Below are 17624 nucleotides of genomic sequence, written 5' to 3'. Positions count from 1 at the left end.
CAGCTGTCTTGCAGTTCTTTAAGTTCAGCAGCCACTTTGTCCCGTAATGCAATGGGAACAGTTCTGGCTGCGCATCGTCTTTCATAATAATATGTGCAACAAAATCGTTAGCCATGCCTAAACCTTAAGAAAAGAGTTCAAAGGGTTCTTCCAGCAAGCTAGCTGCATTGCCTTTGATATTGAATGCAGTCACTGATAACACATTGTCCTGAATTTTAAAGCAAAACGGTTAAAGGCCAAGTATGTTCTCACAATCGCGTGACTGTAGCAAAGCAAAAGTCACAGTTCGCGTATGCGAGCGATACTGGGCAGGCAAAGTATATGTGCTGACAACGGGAAGGTCATGTCCATTATAAGCTGTCAAGTGCGTGCTAGTTTTCGACAGGTGTGGGAAGCCTAACCTTTGATATATGTTACGATGAGCAATGTAACACAGGCACCCGTGTCCAACCGAAATTTCACACAATTGCCACTGATATGCAAATCAATAAAAAGTTTGTTGGACTGGCGTAGCACTGAAGAAACTGTTCGCTTGCTAGTTTTGCTAATGCCTGCAGCATTCTTTTTAATACACTGCATTAATTACCTGAGCCTTGTAACTAGATTTTTGTGACTGGGCGGAATTCTTATGTTTGTTCCTTTCAAAATATACGGATTGTACGTGGCCTTTCTTGCCACAAGCGCCGGCCGGTGTGGCTGAGCGGTTCTAAGCGCTTCAGTCTGGAACCGCCCTACCGCTACGGTCGCAGGCTCGAATCCTGCCTCGGGCATGGATGTGTGTGATGTCCTTAGGTTAGTTAGGTTTAAGTAGTTCTAAGTTCTAGGGGACTGATGACCTCAGATGTTTAGTCTCATAGTGCTCAGAGCCATTTGCCACAAGCGCAACACTTTGCTTGGCTGTGTAAGTAGGCTGTTTAGATTTTTATGTTGGTAACGTCACGTAGCGCTCTGTATGAAAATCACTGACTGTGCTGTGTGCAGTTTGTGGCTGGTTGGCACTGTTGGAATATTCGCTAGTGTAGTGTTGGGCAGTTGGATGTTATAAAGACTCCTTTTGTTTCTAGGCTAATTACTGTTTAGCTCTACAGGGCCTTTATACTGAAATGTTTCCCCACACCACCTAGTATTGTCTTTCTGTGTGTGTGAATAACTGTATGTTCACTGTTGAGGGTAAATACATACAGCGTACACAGGGCGGTGTGTGAAACTGATTACACGCTTCCGCTGTTGTAGAAATCTGCTCCAGATGCTGCATATACAGTGTTGAGCTGAAAGTGGTAACCAAAGTACGGAGAAATATTCTTCGGGGCTCTGTTGCATAGCAATCAGATTGCTTTCAGTTCTGAGAAATGTCCAGTTACTATTGTGGATTTGAATGATGCATGAAGTGACTTCTTTTCCGAAGAAAACATCGAACTGAACGCTCCCGTCGGAACTGTTCTCAGCTGGTGTTTATTAGTAAATCACAATAGCAGTACATCGCTGGGTGTATAATAAGACGTACCTTCTTGAAATGAACAATATTTTATTGTTCTATTAACTGATTTCCTTCCATATGCACTTATATTTTACAATGTGAATAAAAAACTCGCAATGGCGTCAATTTTTGACATCACAAGAATGGCTCTCCTCTCCTAAAATTACTCTTAACAAGAACAAAAAACTCTATATCCTAAGAATAATTATGTGAGCGCTGACCGCCACAGAGTAATAAACTATATCTTTGTCTCTCTCTCGCACTGTCACAGCAAGTTACGCTGCATGATACATCATATATGCACCTCTTGTGGACGAACGTTTTTGGGCAAAAACAAACACGAGCGTTCACACAACACTATATCGGTGATTGTTTATGACGCTGTATTAATGTCCACTAGAGTATTAATGTCCACTGTATTTCTTATGATATTTTGGTATTAGTGAATGACTATCTAAATGTAAATTATAGATTTGGGTGCATATACTGCTGACAAAGCCTGTGCTGAATTCCTGATGCAGCATATATGCATATCTTACATGCTTGCTTTTATTCATTTGTCGAGGATGGCATGAGATGTGATCAGAAACCTTTTTCATCATCACTCAAAGCTTCTGTCACTCGCCTTGGGATTTCTCAAACGGATAATCTAGCCATTCGGCCAAGCCCCACAAAGAAAAACCAAGGAAAACCTCGGGGTAGATTTACCATCCTCGTATTTCTCATTTGCAAAGATAATTAATTGAATTACAATGGAAAATAAAAAAATATTTACAATATTGATTTTTTGAATGAATTTAAACACTGTTCACAAAAGAAACACAACACTGTTAATCTTCTGTGTCTTGAGGTGAACCGTCGACGAGTTGGTTTTACGTCCATCTACGATTCCCTTCTATCAGTCTTCTCCGGGTAACTGATTGAATCCTATTCCCATTTCACCGTCTCCTCGTGGGTATTATGGTTTTCCGCATATGGTTAACATGAAAATAAGAGTCAGTGTAAGTTCCGTGGAAAAGGTGTTTGATCTATGCTGAGCTGAAATAGAATCTAATCTAAAGTTCTTTCTAATTCTCTGTCCTGAATTCGAAATACTCGGAAGTCGTAAGGTGTTCTTCATTTCTATCAACAACCCTAGAATGCACTATACACAAATCCAACTGGTGCTGCCGTGTCAACTTATGCTCGTCATCTTTCAGATGGACTTTAACACTTGTTGATGTGCTTATAACTGAAAGGCATTCGCTCAGTTGGTAACTTCGCGAGCAACAATTGATATAACATAATTTACATACACAGGTATGTTACAACAATAGTACAATTCTAAAGACAATGTTCATCACAAAAGATTGAAACAAAGTGATAGGCGTCCTTTCAAAACAGCATGACTTCAGTTCAGCGAGTAAAAAGGCAAATACAAACATACACTGAGATTGTTAAATTGACATAAGAAAAAATATCTTGCCATAGACCAGATTCATTTGAGTCACTAACCCATGGTCATTATGCATTGTGAAACGTGATTAAAGTTACTATCAACTAAACAAAAATTTTTTTAAAAGAAATCATTCATACTATAGCTAAATTCTCTGCATACTGAAAAGAAAACTTATCTTGACAGTGGAAAACAAATACATAATGTCTGCATATCTCTCGTACATTATGCCTGAAAAGAAAAACTAACTACTAAATTGCAAAAAGAAAGAAACTATCCTAAGTATGATTCATAGGTTTAATGAAAATTCTCTAATCAATATTATTTGATAAGAATAGTATTTTCAATCTTCAGTCATCATAAAATTGCTTTAACAAGTGATGAGGATACATTCCTATCACCTTTCCATTCTTCACATCCTTCAAAACATAAGTTCCTGGATGGGGTATTTTGGTAATCACAAATGGTCCTTGATACAATAATTGCCATTTTGTGTTCCTCCTCTGTATAAGTGAAGCCTTAGGATGAGTTTTTACTAAAACTTGGTCTTTCACTTTATATGTTTTTATTTTTCCAAGTCGATTGTCAAAATATATTTTCCTTTTTCTTGCCTTGTCCATTATATTAAGTAAGGATTGTCGTACTTTATTTTGTAGGTCTATTTTGTTAATAGCTACTTTAGGAATTGGTCGAATCCAGTCATTCTGTTCCTGTTTCCCAAACATCAGTTCGTATGGGGTGTATTCTGTCGTAGGATGTAGCATATTGTTTACAATTTCCTGAAAATCGTGAAGATAATCGATCCATTTGGGTTGCAGGTTGTGGCAATATGTTCTCATGAACCGGTTTAATTCACGAAAAATTCGTTCCACGGGATTCGCCGAAGGGTGGTACACTGATGTTAGAATTTGTTTTATACCACAACTGGCTAATGTTTGCCTCCAACGAAATCCAGTGAACATTGACCCATTGTCAGAAAGAATAGCCTCTGGTTTGCCTACCTTGACTACATAATCCTTGACCAGCTTCTTGGCTATGGATGCAGCCGTAGCTGATTTTAATGGATAAAGTTTGACATACTTAGTGAATATACAGGGTGTTTCAAAAATGACCGGTATATTTGAAACGGTAATAAAAACTAAACGAGCAGCGATAGAAATACACCGTTTGTTGCAATATGCTTGGGACAACAGTACATTTTCAGGCAGACAAACTTTCTAAATTACAGTAGTTACAATTGTCAACAACAGATGGCGCTGTGGTCTGGGAAACTCTATAGTACGATATTTTCCACATATCCACCATGCGTAGCAATAATATGGCGTAGTCTCTGAATGAAATTACCCGAAACCTTTGACAACGTGTCTGGCGGAATGGCTTCACATGCAGAGGAGATGTACTGCTTCAGCTGTTCAATTGTTTCTGGATTCTGGCGGTACACCTGGTCTTTCAAGTGTCCCCACAGAAAGAAGTCACAGGGGTTCATGTCTGGCGAATAGGGAGGCCAATCCACGCCGCCTCCTGTATGTTTCGGATAGCCCAAAGCAATCACACGATCATCGAAATATTCATTCAGGAAATTAAAGACGTCGGCCGTGCGATGTGGCCGGGCACCATCTTGCATAAACCACGAGGTGTTCGCAGTGTCGTCTAAGGCAGTTTGTACCGCCACAAATTCACGAAGAAAGTCCAGATAGCGTGATGCAGTAATCGTTTCGGATCTGAAAAATGGGCCAATGATTCCTTTGGAAGAAATGGCGGCCCCGACCAGTACTTTTTGAGGATGCAGGGACGATGGAACTGCAGCATGGGGCTTTTCGGTTCCCCATATGCGCCAGTTCTGTTTATTGACGAAGCCGTCCAGGTAAAAATAAGCTTCGTCAGTAAACCAAATGCTGCCCACATGCATATCGCCGTCATCAATCCTGTGCACGATATCGTTAGCGAATGTCTCTCGTGCAGCAATGGTAGCGGCGCTGAGGGGTTGCCGCGTTTGAATTTTGTATGGATAGAGGTGTAAACTCTGGCGCATGAGACGATACGTGGACGTTGGCGTCATTTGGACCGCAGCTGCAACACGGCGAACGGAAACCCGAGGCCGCTGTTGGATCACCTGCTGCACTAGCTGCGCGTTGCCCTCTGTGGTTGCCGTACGCAGTCGCCCTACCTTTCCAGCACGTTCATCCGTCACGTTCCCAGTCCGTTGAAATTTTTCGAACAGATCCTTTATTGTATCGCTTTTCGGTCCTTTGGTTACATTAAACCTCCGTTGAAAACTTCGTCTTGTTGCAACAACACTGTTGTTCTAGGCGGTGGAATTCCAACACCAGAAAAATCCTCTGTTCTAAGGAATAAACCATGTTGTCCACAGCACACTTGCACGTTGTGAACAGCACACGCTTACAGCAGAAAGACGACGTAGAGAATGGCGCACCCACAGACTGCGTTGTCTTCTATATCTTTCACATCACTTGCAGCGCCATCTGTTGTTGAAAATTGTAACTACTGTAATTTCGAAAGTTTGTCCGCCTGAAAATGTACTGTTGTCCCAAGCATATTGCAACAAACGGTGTATTTCTATCGCTGCTCGTTTAGTTTTTATTGCCATTTCAAATATACCGGTCATTTTTGAAACACCCTGTATCAAGAAAAGCTACAAAATATTTGCATCCTCCCCTTGATGATGGTAGAGGACCACAGACGTCGACCGAAATGACTGACAGCGGTTTAGTGGGTATAATAGGATGTAGGAAATCTTTCACACAAAAATTTCCTGGTTTGGCTAGCTGACCAATTTTACATTTCCTTAACTGTCTGTGCACTTTCCTGCGAATGTTTGGGAAGTAGCATTGTGCTTGAATCTTCCGAGCTCACTTTAATACTCCAAAATGTCCCCAAGTGATGTGCGTATGCAAAATTAAGTCATTCTCATTCTTCTCGGGAATACACACCTTCCAATTATCTGAATCAAGATGCCCTTTGAAAAATAAGACGTCGTCCTCAACTTTGTACAGTCTCTTCAGATCATCGTTTCCAGGCTTTGCTAAAGTTTCCTTTATTGAATGCCAACGAGGATCTTCATTCTGAAGTTTTTCCATGTTCTTACACATGTCAAGAAAATGTTTCCTATATATTCTATCAGTCATTATAAGAACATTAAATTCGGACGGATTGCCCGTGATGTTGATAGTTGACAAATCTTCATCTGGCATTCTAGACAGTGCATCGGCGATGAAATTATCCTGTCCGCTTAGGTATTTAATTTCAAATTGAAACTCTTGGAGTGAGAGCGTCCATCTTGCTAATCTTGGATGTAATAATTTACATGTTTTCAAAAAACTTAACGCTTTGTGGTCACAGTATACTGTTGTCTTCGCTCCATATAAGTAATAGTAAAATTTCTTAAATGACCAGACTACGGCCAATGCTTCCCTTTCGGTAGTCGTATATGTTCTTTCACAAGCAGTTAAGAGTCGGCTAGCAAAAGCTATTGGACACAAAGTTGATTTTCTATCTATCATCTTTACTTGGAAGAGGCATGAACCTATTCCAATTTCCGAAGCATCTGCCATTAAAACGAATTCTTGGCTCATATCTGGATGATATAATATTTGTGAATTGACTAAGGCATGTTTTATTGCTTCAAATGCATTCTGACATTGTTGCGTCCACACCCACGGAGTATTTTTGCGCAACAAGCTGTACAACGGTTCTGCATTAATAGAGTGGTCGTGAATGAAACGCCTGAAAAAAGAGACAACTCCGAGGAAGCCCTTTAACTGTCTTTTTGTTGTCGGAACTGCAAAGTTTTTGATTGCCTTTAGTTTCTCGGAGTCCGGTAAGATGCCTTTTCCATATATAAGATGACCCAAAAATTTGATTTTATCTCGAGCAAAATGGGACTTTTGCAGATTTGCGGTTATGCCTGCTTCCTTGAAACGTTCTAACACTCTTCTCAATAAATCAATGTGCTCCTCCCATGTGGTCGTAGCTATGAGCATTTCGTCCACAAATAAAGTTAAATTGCTTCGAAGTGCAGGTCCCAATACATAATCTAGAGCATTTATAAAAACTCCTGAGCTCACGTTTAGCCCGAAAGGTAAAACCTTAAATTGATAGATTCTACCTGCATGTACAAATGCGGTGTACTTTATTGATGGTTCGTCTAGAGCCACCTGCCAAAATGGACTTCTCAAATCAATATTTGTTAAGTATTTCATCCCCTCGAACTTTTGAATTAGCTCATCGATATTTTCCGGGTGAGTTCGCATGGACACGATAATCTTATTTATCTGCCGTGCGTCTAGCACGAGACGAACTTTTCCTCCCTTTTTCGAGACAACATGAAGCGGACTACAGTATGGACTCGTCGATGGTTCGATCAGATCCCATTCAAGCATCTGGTGGATTTCCGCATCAACTGCCTTTCGTTGGTGCCACGGTACTGGATAAAAAATACGGCAGAAAACTTGGTGTGGTATCACATCTAAATGGCATGTGTATCCCTTGATTACACCAGGTCTTTCATGAAAGACTTCATGATATTCCTGTAGAAGATCATATAATTGTTTTCTTTAGTGTTGTTGCAAATATTCAGGTCTTGTACCTTTTCATATACCATATCTTCAGGGTTTAAAACTGGTTGCAAGTAATTAATTTGGTAATACCGTACAGGTTTGCTATGTATCCACTTTATTTGCAGCTTTCGTCCCTGACAATACTTTCCATGGGTACTATATTCCCTGAGAAGATTCACTTGATTATTGTAAAACTGGCACGGCCTAGAGAAAAATCGATATGCCAATTTCTCTCTCTCTAAATTCATCTATACCTAGGATACAGTCCTCAACCAATTTTTCTATTACAAGGAACGTGCAATTTATAGCTACATTTTCTATATCTAACTGGAGTTGAGTCTGCGCTTTAACCTGAGAAGACTTATGACCAGTAGGACCTACAATTCTACAACATTGAACAGGAAAAATCGGTGGATTTGCTTTCTGAAGTATTCTATGAAATAACTTCTCAGAAACGACATTTACTGCTGCTCCTGTATCTAAAGTAACTTTCACAGTAATGCCTTCAATTGCCGCCTGAATTTTCGCAACAGGTTCAGTGATATGTTCCTCTTGACAAGGCATCATATCCTGCTGAAGTTCTTCTATTAATAATTTGCCATCATTGTACCGAAAGAAATTGACGCTTGAATTTTCGCCCCTGAAAACTTCCTCGACTGCACCGTCGGGGCTTCTGACAGTCGAGTTTAGTTTGACGATTGTCCATTATTAGTAGATGTCTGCTCCGTTACGTCGGTTATTATTGGTGGTTGATTTCTCCATTCATTTGCATAATCATTTGGTACCCAACCTGAAGTTTGTGGTTGGTTGTGATATTCTTGGGTTGGTTGCTGATATCGGCGTTTTTGCTGATAATTCCCTTCTTGATAGTATCCTTTCCTCTTCTTATTATTCTTCCTCCATTTCCTTTTATATGTTTGTTCACATTGTTGGTCATGATTACACTGGTCGGGATTTTCGTTACCAAATTTCACGTTTTTGGTGAATTGTGTGCAAAAGGTTTGTTTCCATACTGTTTGTTGTTACTATTGTATTTGTTATGTTGGTAACTTGGGTGGTTATAGCGCACACGTGATTCTTCGAACAGAATGTCTATTGAATCCAATGTGGCTAGAAAATCTTCCACATGTTGTTCAGGCACATGTAGAAGTTTTTCCTTAACTTCAAGTGGAAGTTTGCCCTTTAATATTCGAATGATATCCTGCGTCGGGATTGGTTCATTCCAGTATTTGCTTTTATTTATATACTTCTCGAAATACTTTCTTAAAGATCCATTTTTGACAGAAAAAGGTTGTGGGTCAAAAACTTCCTTACGTAGTCTTTCTTGTACTCCTTTATTCCAGTATTTGTGCAAGAAAGCGCGTTCAAATTGGTCATAATCTTGACACCAATCGGATGCTTCTGACGCCCACATCGATCCATCTCCATGTATGAATCCTGCAACGTACATAATTTTTTGTTGCTCAGTCCACATTCGCGGCAATATCCCTTTAAATTGCTTGATAAATACCACGGGATTGATCGACTTCCTTTCGGGAAAAAATATCTGGAATTGACGATTTTTAAGCATTTTTTCTTCATTCATAGTCACAGGTGTATTCTGGTGGCTACTTCGCGGCGAATGATAATCTCGATAATTTGTTTCTGGTTGATTACGTAAATATGCACCAATACATGGATGTTGTTGCATGGATTCGGTTTCACTGGTTTCATCAGGAATAATGTCTGCTTTTGATAAACTGCAAGTAGTATGTGCCCCTCTAGTATTAACTAGACCTTGCTGGCATGCTTTTAATGTATTTTCTATCTTTGCTTTCCAAGCAGGAAATTCATCTCCTATATTCTCCTTAATCTCTTTAACTTCTGCTTTAAGTTGTTCTTGTGCAGCTTCGTTGTTAACTTGCACGTTAGAAACCGTTTCTTTCAAGGTTTTGTCAACATAATTTCGCACTGTCTCGGTTTGCTCTCTCGCTCAATCTTCAATGTCCTTAGAGAATGCGATCTTATGTTCATTAAAAAGTTTCTCTATGTGTTTCTCGCCTTCGAGACTGAGAGTGTCTATCCTCCGAGTAAGCTCAATGACAGCTTGCTCGTTATCGTGCTTAATTGTATTCACGTCTTGCGCAATAGTGTTCTGTACATGAATAACTTCCTGCACTTGATGATTTAGTGTATCTTGACGACATAAGATGTCTTTGTATTTGTTTGTTAATTCCTGATACTGTTATTCTTGTGTAACTATGAGTTGTGCCTGACTGGTAATCAAGTGACTCTGCTTTGTTTCCAAACTCTGAAATTTTTCAGTAATCTTATCATTTATTTCTTTTAGTTTATTAGATTGCTCCTGAGCCAAATTAAATTGCGCACTCTCCAATACTTGGAATCTACGATTCATGTCATTTGCAAAAGTGGATTGCGTAGTTTCCAATGCCTGGAATCTACGATTCATATCGTTTGCAAACGTGGATTGTGCCGTTGCAAGATTAGATTTCGATGTTTCCAATGCCTTAATCCTTTGTGTTATGACAGTCAAACTTGACATCAGCTGGGATAACAAATCGGTATTCTCAGCAAATGGCGAATGCGCTGGGCTTAATGAGGATTGTACCGACACAATTTTCGGTACAGTCATTTCGTTTTCGCACGCGTCTGTGTCAGAGATGAAATTCATGTTGTTTGTTGGTTGCTGCACATTTCTCTGGACTTCTTTCGACATATGAATGTCGGAACTAGCAACCGTTTGTGTCGACGGCGTGAGCGCATTAATTATTGCTGGTTGCTCAGCCGTAATCGACATATCGCTAACTACGGTGGTATTAAATTCTGTGGCACTAGTTGACGATGCATTCACACTATTTAATTCATTTTGTGGCATTGTGATGCGTGCTTGCTAACTGGCTTTGAACATAGATCTAGTTATCACCATGTAAATGAGCAATTGACAGTTTCTCCTCTAAATAAGTCCTACAAAAGTGACTATTGAACTTTTACACACGCAAAAAACGTTAATGTCCTAATGCTATTAATGTGCACTTTACAATGTGACACAAACACAGTACATAGATAACACATAAAATATTGTCTTACTATATCTACTGAAATACAGGAATTGTAGTAAAAGTAATATAGCAACACTATTTATACTTAGAAAATTAATAGATGAAAGGTCACTAAATGCATAAATGCTCCAGAAAGCTAGTAACTCAAATGTTCTGGCCTTTTTGAAGTTTCTGCTCGGCTGCTGGGACGGCGTACTCGTTCTCTTCACAAGATACTCCCGCACGTTCAGTTAGCATGAAACATACAAAAGACCATAATGTAGTTACTCTATAAAACTAGACATATATACACACAATGAAACATTAATTACTAAATTACTAACATGGTTATATTTTTCAAGTTCACTATGAGTGTTGTATCAGGATCGTGTCCTGTCTAACGGTAGACATATATAAGGACTCCTTTTATTACTAGGCTAATTACTGTTTAGCTCTACAGGGCCTTTATACTGAAATGATTCCCCACACCACCTAGTATTGTCTTTCTGTGTGTGTGAGTAACTGTATGTTCACTGTTGTGGGTAAATACATACAGCGTACACAGGGCGGTGTGTGAAACTGATTACACGCTTCCGCTGTTGTAGAAATCTGCTCCAGATGCTGCATATACCGTGTTGAGCTGAAAGTGGTAACCAAAGTACGGAGAAATATTCTTCGGGGCTCTGTTGCATAGCAATCAGATTGCTTTCAGTTCTGAGAAATGTCCAGTTACTATTGTGGATTTGAATGATCCATGAAGTGACTTCTTTTCCGAAGAAAACATCGAACTATTTCACCAGAACTGAACGCTCCCGTCGGAACTGTTCTCAGCTGGTGTTTATCAGTAAATCACAATAGCAGTACATCGCTGGGTGTATAATAAGACGTACCTTCTTGAAATGAACAATATTTTATTGTTCTATTAACTGATTTCCTTCCATATGCACTTATATTTTACAATGTGAATAAAAAACTCGCAATGGCGTCGATTTTTGACATCACAAGAATGGCTCTCCTCTCCTAAAATTACTCTTAACAAGAACAAAAAACTCTATATCCTAAGAATAATTATGTGAGCGCTGACCACCACAGAGTAATAAACTATATCTTTGTCTCTCTCTCGCACTGTCACAGCAAGTTACGCTGCATGATACATCATAATGTGAACTGCGCGTAGTGCTGCGGAGTTGGAGGTGAGCCGCCAGCAGTGGTGGATATGGGGAGACAGATGGCAGAATTTTGAGAGCGGACGATCTGGACGTGTGTCCACCAGAAAGAGTAAATTTGTAATACTGGATATCATGAACTGATATATATATATATATATATATATATATATATATATATATATATATATATATATATACATTATTAAGGTAAATATATTGTTTGTTCTCTATCAAAATCTTTCATCTGCTGATTATGCCTATCAGTACTTAGTGCCTTCAGTAGTTAGAATCTTTTATTTAGCTGGCAGTATTGGCGCTCACTATTGCAGTAGTTCGAGTAACGAAGATTTTTGTGAGGTAAGTGATTCATGAAAGGTATAGGTTATTGTTAGTCAGGGCCATTCTTTTGTAGGGATTTTTGAAAGTCAGATTGCGTTGCGCTTAAAACATTGTGTGTCAGTTGATCAGAATAAGTAAAGAGAGTAATGTCTGAGTACGTTCAGTTTTGCTCAGCTGTTTGAAAATCAAATAACGTGGAGGTTTATCAGCACAGTAATTCATTAATTTTTCAAAGGGGATGTTTCATCTGGACTGGCGGTCTTGGCGTTTGTGCCGTGAATAGCACCGAGGGCATGCCTTAATTCTCGACCGGCCGATTTGACCGAGCGGTTCTAGGCGCTTCAGTCTGGAACCGCGCTGCTGCTACGGTCGCAGGTTCGAATCCTGCCTCGGGTATGCATGTGTGTGATGATCTTAGGTTAGTTAGGTTTAAGCAATTCTAAGTCTAGGGGACTGATGACCTCAGATGTTAAGTCCCATAGTGCTTAGAGCCATTTGCCTTAATTCTGTTCGCCTGTTTAGAGAAGGTTTACGTGGCGTCGCGCGCATGCTGTCGCTGCCTAATGGGCGGTCACGAGCAAGGGGCGACTTGGCCCAACAAATTTGTGATTGCTCAGATTTATCGGCCGACAAGGCATCTGAACTGTACCAATCTAGTATTTGCACTACGTGCTGGAATAATGGATCGGAATGTTTCAAAATCTGTTCTCTGAGTCTGACATCAGATACATAGTACACGATCGCATCATGCAACATAAAATCTGAATATAATGCACCACAAGCACATTTTAATTTGGATTTCCGCGTCATACTCTGCAAATCTGTTACCCACCCGCAATAAGTTCGTTCCGACCTTTCCTTGCAATGAAAGAACCGGCACCTAGCTGCCACCACATTCTTTTGTTGGTACTAACAGTCAGTTAGAGAATCTATAACCTGGTCGTGGGAAAGATCGCTCGGAGTGGCGTTAGGGAACAACTTCTTAACGAGGCGAAAACCTGTACTTTCTACCTTTGACAGACAATAATGTTGTTTCTCAGTACCTGATACGTTATGAGCAATGGTGTGGGCTTTATACTGTTGCAGGCACTCGAGCCATACACCTCCCTTTTTGTTAAACTAGCGAAAAGGCGGTATAGCACTCGGATCTACAGTAGCTGCTTTGGTCGCTTGAGTAGTTAGTAGCTGGTGTATAATGTTTAGCAGCCTGGCTATCTGCTGCGTCTGAAACTAAAACATGTGTCTTTAGTTGCGTTGCAACTATCGTATTAATGAGTGTTATTACAAAAAGAAAAGATAAAATAGTTAGCTTTTGTAACTACACAGATGTGTAGCAAGCAAAGGGCAACATTCAAAATACGGCATGTTCTTCAGTATAGACAGTTCCAAGTCTCGCTACATGGAGTGTACAAGCGAAGTAATTAGAGCTGAGGCAACTATTGAAGTCTCTAATCTCGAAGCTGCTATTCCACTAGCCATCTCCAGTCAGTAGCGGCGCTTATGTCCTCGTGACATAGGTGCCGATGCTGTCGCGTTGTCGGTCAGCGTGCGATTGGCAGACGTCTTCTCACAGCCACCTCTACGCTATCGTTCTTGACTGACGTGCCGGGGCTTGACTCTACGCCGTAACACTATATATGATGGAGCCATACAGGAAACGAAATTATGGAACTCGTGCTTCTGTTTGTACACTACTGGCCATTAAAATTGCTACGCCACGAAGTTGAAGTGCTACAGACGCGAAATTTAACCGACAGGAAGAAGATGCTGTGATATGCAAATGATTAACTTATCAGAACATTCACACAAGGTTGGCGCCGGTGGCGACACCTACAACGTGCTGTCATGAGGAAAGTTTCCAACCGATTTCTTATACACAAACAGCAGTTGACTGTCGTTGCCTGGTGAAACGTTGTTCTGATGCCTCGTGTAAGGAGGAGAAATGCGTACCATCACGTTCACGACTTTGATAAAGGTCGGATTGTAGCCTATCGCGATTGCGGTATATCGTATTGCGACATTGCTCTTCGCGTTGGTCGAGATCCAATGACTGTTAGCAGAATATGGAATCGGTGGGTTCAGGAGAGTAATACGGAACGCCGTGCTGGATCCCAACGGCCTCGTATCACTAGCAGTCGAGATGACAGGCATCTTATCCGCATGGCTGTAACGGATCGTGCAGACACGTCTCGATCCATGAGTCAACACATGGCGACGTTTGCAAGACAACAACTATCTGCACAAACAGTTCGACGACGTTTGCAGCAGCATGGACTATCAGCTCGGAGACAATGGCTACGGTTACCCTTGACACTGCATCACAGACAGGAGCGCCTGTGATGCTGTACTCAACGACGAACCTGGGTGCACAAATGGCAAAACGTCATTTTTTCGGATGAATCGAGGTTCTGTTTACAGCATCATGATGGTCGCATCCGTGTTTGGCGACATCGCGGTGAACGCACATTGGAAGCGTGTATTCGCCATCGCCATACTGGCGTATCACCCGGCGTGATGGTATGGGGTGCCACTGGTTACAGGTCTCGGTCACCTCTTGTTCGCATTGACGGCACTTCGAACAGTGGACGTTACATTTCAGATGTGTTATGACCTGTGGGTCTACCCTTCATTCGATCCCTGCGAAACCCTACATTTCAGCAGGATAATGCACGAGCGCTTGTTGCAGGTTCTGTGCGGCCCTTTCTGGATACAGAAAATGTTCGAATAGTGCCCTGGCCAGCACATTCTCCACATCTCTCACCAACCGAAAACGTCTTGTCAATGGTGGCCGAGCAACTCGCTCGTCACAATACGCCAGTCACTTGATGAACTGTGGTATCGTGTTGAAGCTGCGTGGGCAGCTGTACCTGTACACGCCATCCAAGCTCTGTTTGACTCAATGCCCAGGCATATCAAGGCCGTTATTACGGCCAGAGGTGATTGTTCTTGGTACTGATTTCTCAGGATCTATGGACCCAAATTGCGTGAAAATGAAATCACATGTCAGTTCTAGTATAATATATTTGTCCAATGAATACCCGTTTATCATCTGCATTTCTTCTTGTTGTAGCAATGTTAATGGCCAGTAGTGTAATAATCATTTTATCTCCGAAGATAACAGAGCGTACTATGTAGCAAGATAGTGTGTACTATATATGCATGTGATACGAAGGCTAAAAGGTCGAAACAGAAAATGAATGAACATATATATTAGTTTTTGTGAGATATTTACTGAGTCTTTTATTAGGAACAGTATTTTTTTGTCTGAAGTCGGTCGTACAGTTCTTCCACACTCATAAATTAGAAACGGAAGATCTGAACAAAAATCGGCACCTCATTGGTGAAACACAGTCTTCCCCATCACTAAACCGTAAATGTATTTTTATAGCTTCACGAACAAAGTGTTAATCTATCTCCTTTTCATCAAACCGTTTTAAAGAATCATACACAATTATTTAATGTCCACCAACTGTAGCCCATTAATACGAAGAAGAGCTCTTAGAAGAATATCTAAAAATCTAATGGAAGTTATCAGACAGTATTTCGTCACAATGGTTAATATTCTCTTGTAATTTATTTTGTGCCTAGCATTCAGAAGAGCGGTGATTCCATGTCTATTAAAAATGAAACCCTTTTTTCGCTAGTTTCAAATTACCCACATTAAAAGCTGTTCAGATAATTACGATTTATCCATTCTTATTGTAGTTAGAAGATTCAGCCAAGACTGAAGACAAAGTGTTATTCATGAAAAAATAATTAGAACGGTATTGTTAACGTTTCACCCAATGTTCACACATTTGCTTTGCAGTAAATATAAGTAATACATTTTTTATCTCCAAAATACGATCCATATAATCAATTTCTCTCATCTTTTCTAAAGGCTCCTTGTAAATTATGTTGTCGTAAATTACCTACAGAGAAGTTCACGGATTTCCTACAAGGAAATAAACTGCATCATGTTTATTCCACCTTTTTCAGGGAAATAACAGGTAAACAGTTTGTCTCTGAAACAAGACGCGAAGGATCTTACATGGAGAACGCTGTGTCGTAGCTAGAATCATAAATCCGCGTTACGATCACGATGTATGCTATGGGTGCCGTAACTGCGACCGATGACGCTTCTATACCAGAATAGCAACGTATACTGTCGGCTTCTACGGAGATCAGTTCTTGACCATATGAGGCGTACTGCACACATATAAGCTTACGCTCTTCAAAAAGCAGCTAAGTCATCTGTATCTATCCCCTTGGGTGAAGGATGAGCTTTTAATATCTCGATATCACACTACCGATTTCACCGTGATTCATCCACACCTCGTTACTAGTAATGACGGTAGTTTGTGAAATTTTCTTATGGTTTTTTTTTTTTTTTTTTTTTTTTTTACAGTAGGTACCTCCCAATCTCTGGAAAATGTTTTATACGTTTTACACTGCATTATGAGTCCCATGTGTACTTGGAGAGTTGATAACAATGGTAGGGGCGTGTACTAACGCTGTAATTGAACACATGAAACGGAAAATATTTCTGAAATGACGAAAGCTAGTTGGACCTGGATTGGTAGCTGAACGTTTAGAAAGCAAGGTGGAAGAGATGGGTCTTACAAAAGAAAAGACAAGAGGATAGCTTTGGTGACTTGTTAAATGGAGAAGATGTCGGATATAGGTGGCTATTCAGTTAGACCCAATACAAGATTATTCATAAGTGGACTTCAGAAGATGACCACGCAAAACTAATGGACACACAGAAAAATGACACGTATGTGAGGATACAGCGTCTCTCCAAGTCTCGATTCGTAATACGCGTAGTGCGACAGTTGCAGAGCACCACTAGGGGGTAGCTGTGTCAGAACACGATTCACCCAATGGTTATTAAAAAAATGGCTTTGAACACTATGGGACTTAACATCTATGGTCATCAGTCCCCTAGAACTTAGAACTACTTAAACCTAACTAACCTAAGGACATCACACAACACCCAGTCATCACGAGGCAGAGAAACGATGGTTACAATTAATGTGCAGCTACTCACAGACGTCTAGTGTCGGCTGCAGTTATCGTACGGTAGCTACAGTTGAGCGATATTCTTATGTGTTGATGCGGAACCGATTTACGCTACGGAAAAAAAATGGTTCCAATTCTGCCCACGAGGTGAAAATCTGGGGCTGTGAATTCAAGAAAGATGTATAGAAACGTTTCCATATGTAATGAATTAGGAGACGGATGTGGGCAGAGAAGGTTCTTATATTAATAACCGCCGCTTACAGAACTTGTTCAATATAAGCACCGGAGACCTCAACGAGATGCTGTGCAGCGTCAGATTGGCACCTGGTGACCAAAATTTGAACTAATTTTTCCCACTGTAACTTGGTTCCATATAAACGCATTAGCACGTCTAGCAAGTATCCGCTGCAATACGATAACAACAGCCTACCTTGAACTTAAGTGAGTTGCTGGACTTCATTATAACCGCACGGTATAAATGCAGCGGCGAGTGTGATTCGTGTCATTGAATTCGCTAAAGGTGAATCAACTGTGACGCTTCAGCGACAATTTCGTATTAAATATCAGATAACAGCGACAACACTGAAA

Source organism: Schistocerca serialis, chromosome 1, assembly GCF_023864345.2.
Source record: "Schistocerca serialis cubense isolate TAMUIC-IGC-003099 chromosome 1, iqSchSeri2.2, whole genome shotgun sequence".
Taxonomy (NCBI): Eukaryota; Metazoa; Arthropoda; class Insecta; order Orthoptera; family Acrididae; genus Schistocerca; species Schistocerca serialis.
The sequence above is the reverse complement of the archived record's forward strand: the minus strand, read 5'-3'. Positions refer to the sequence as shown.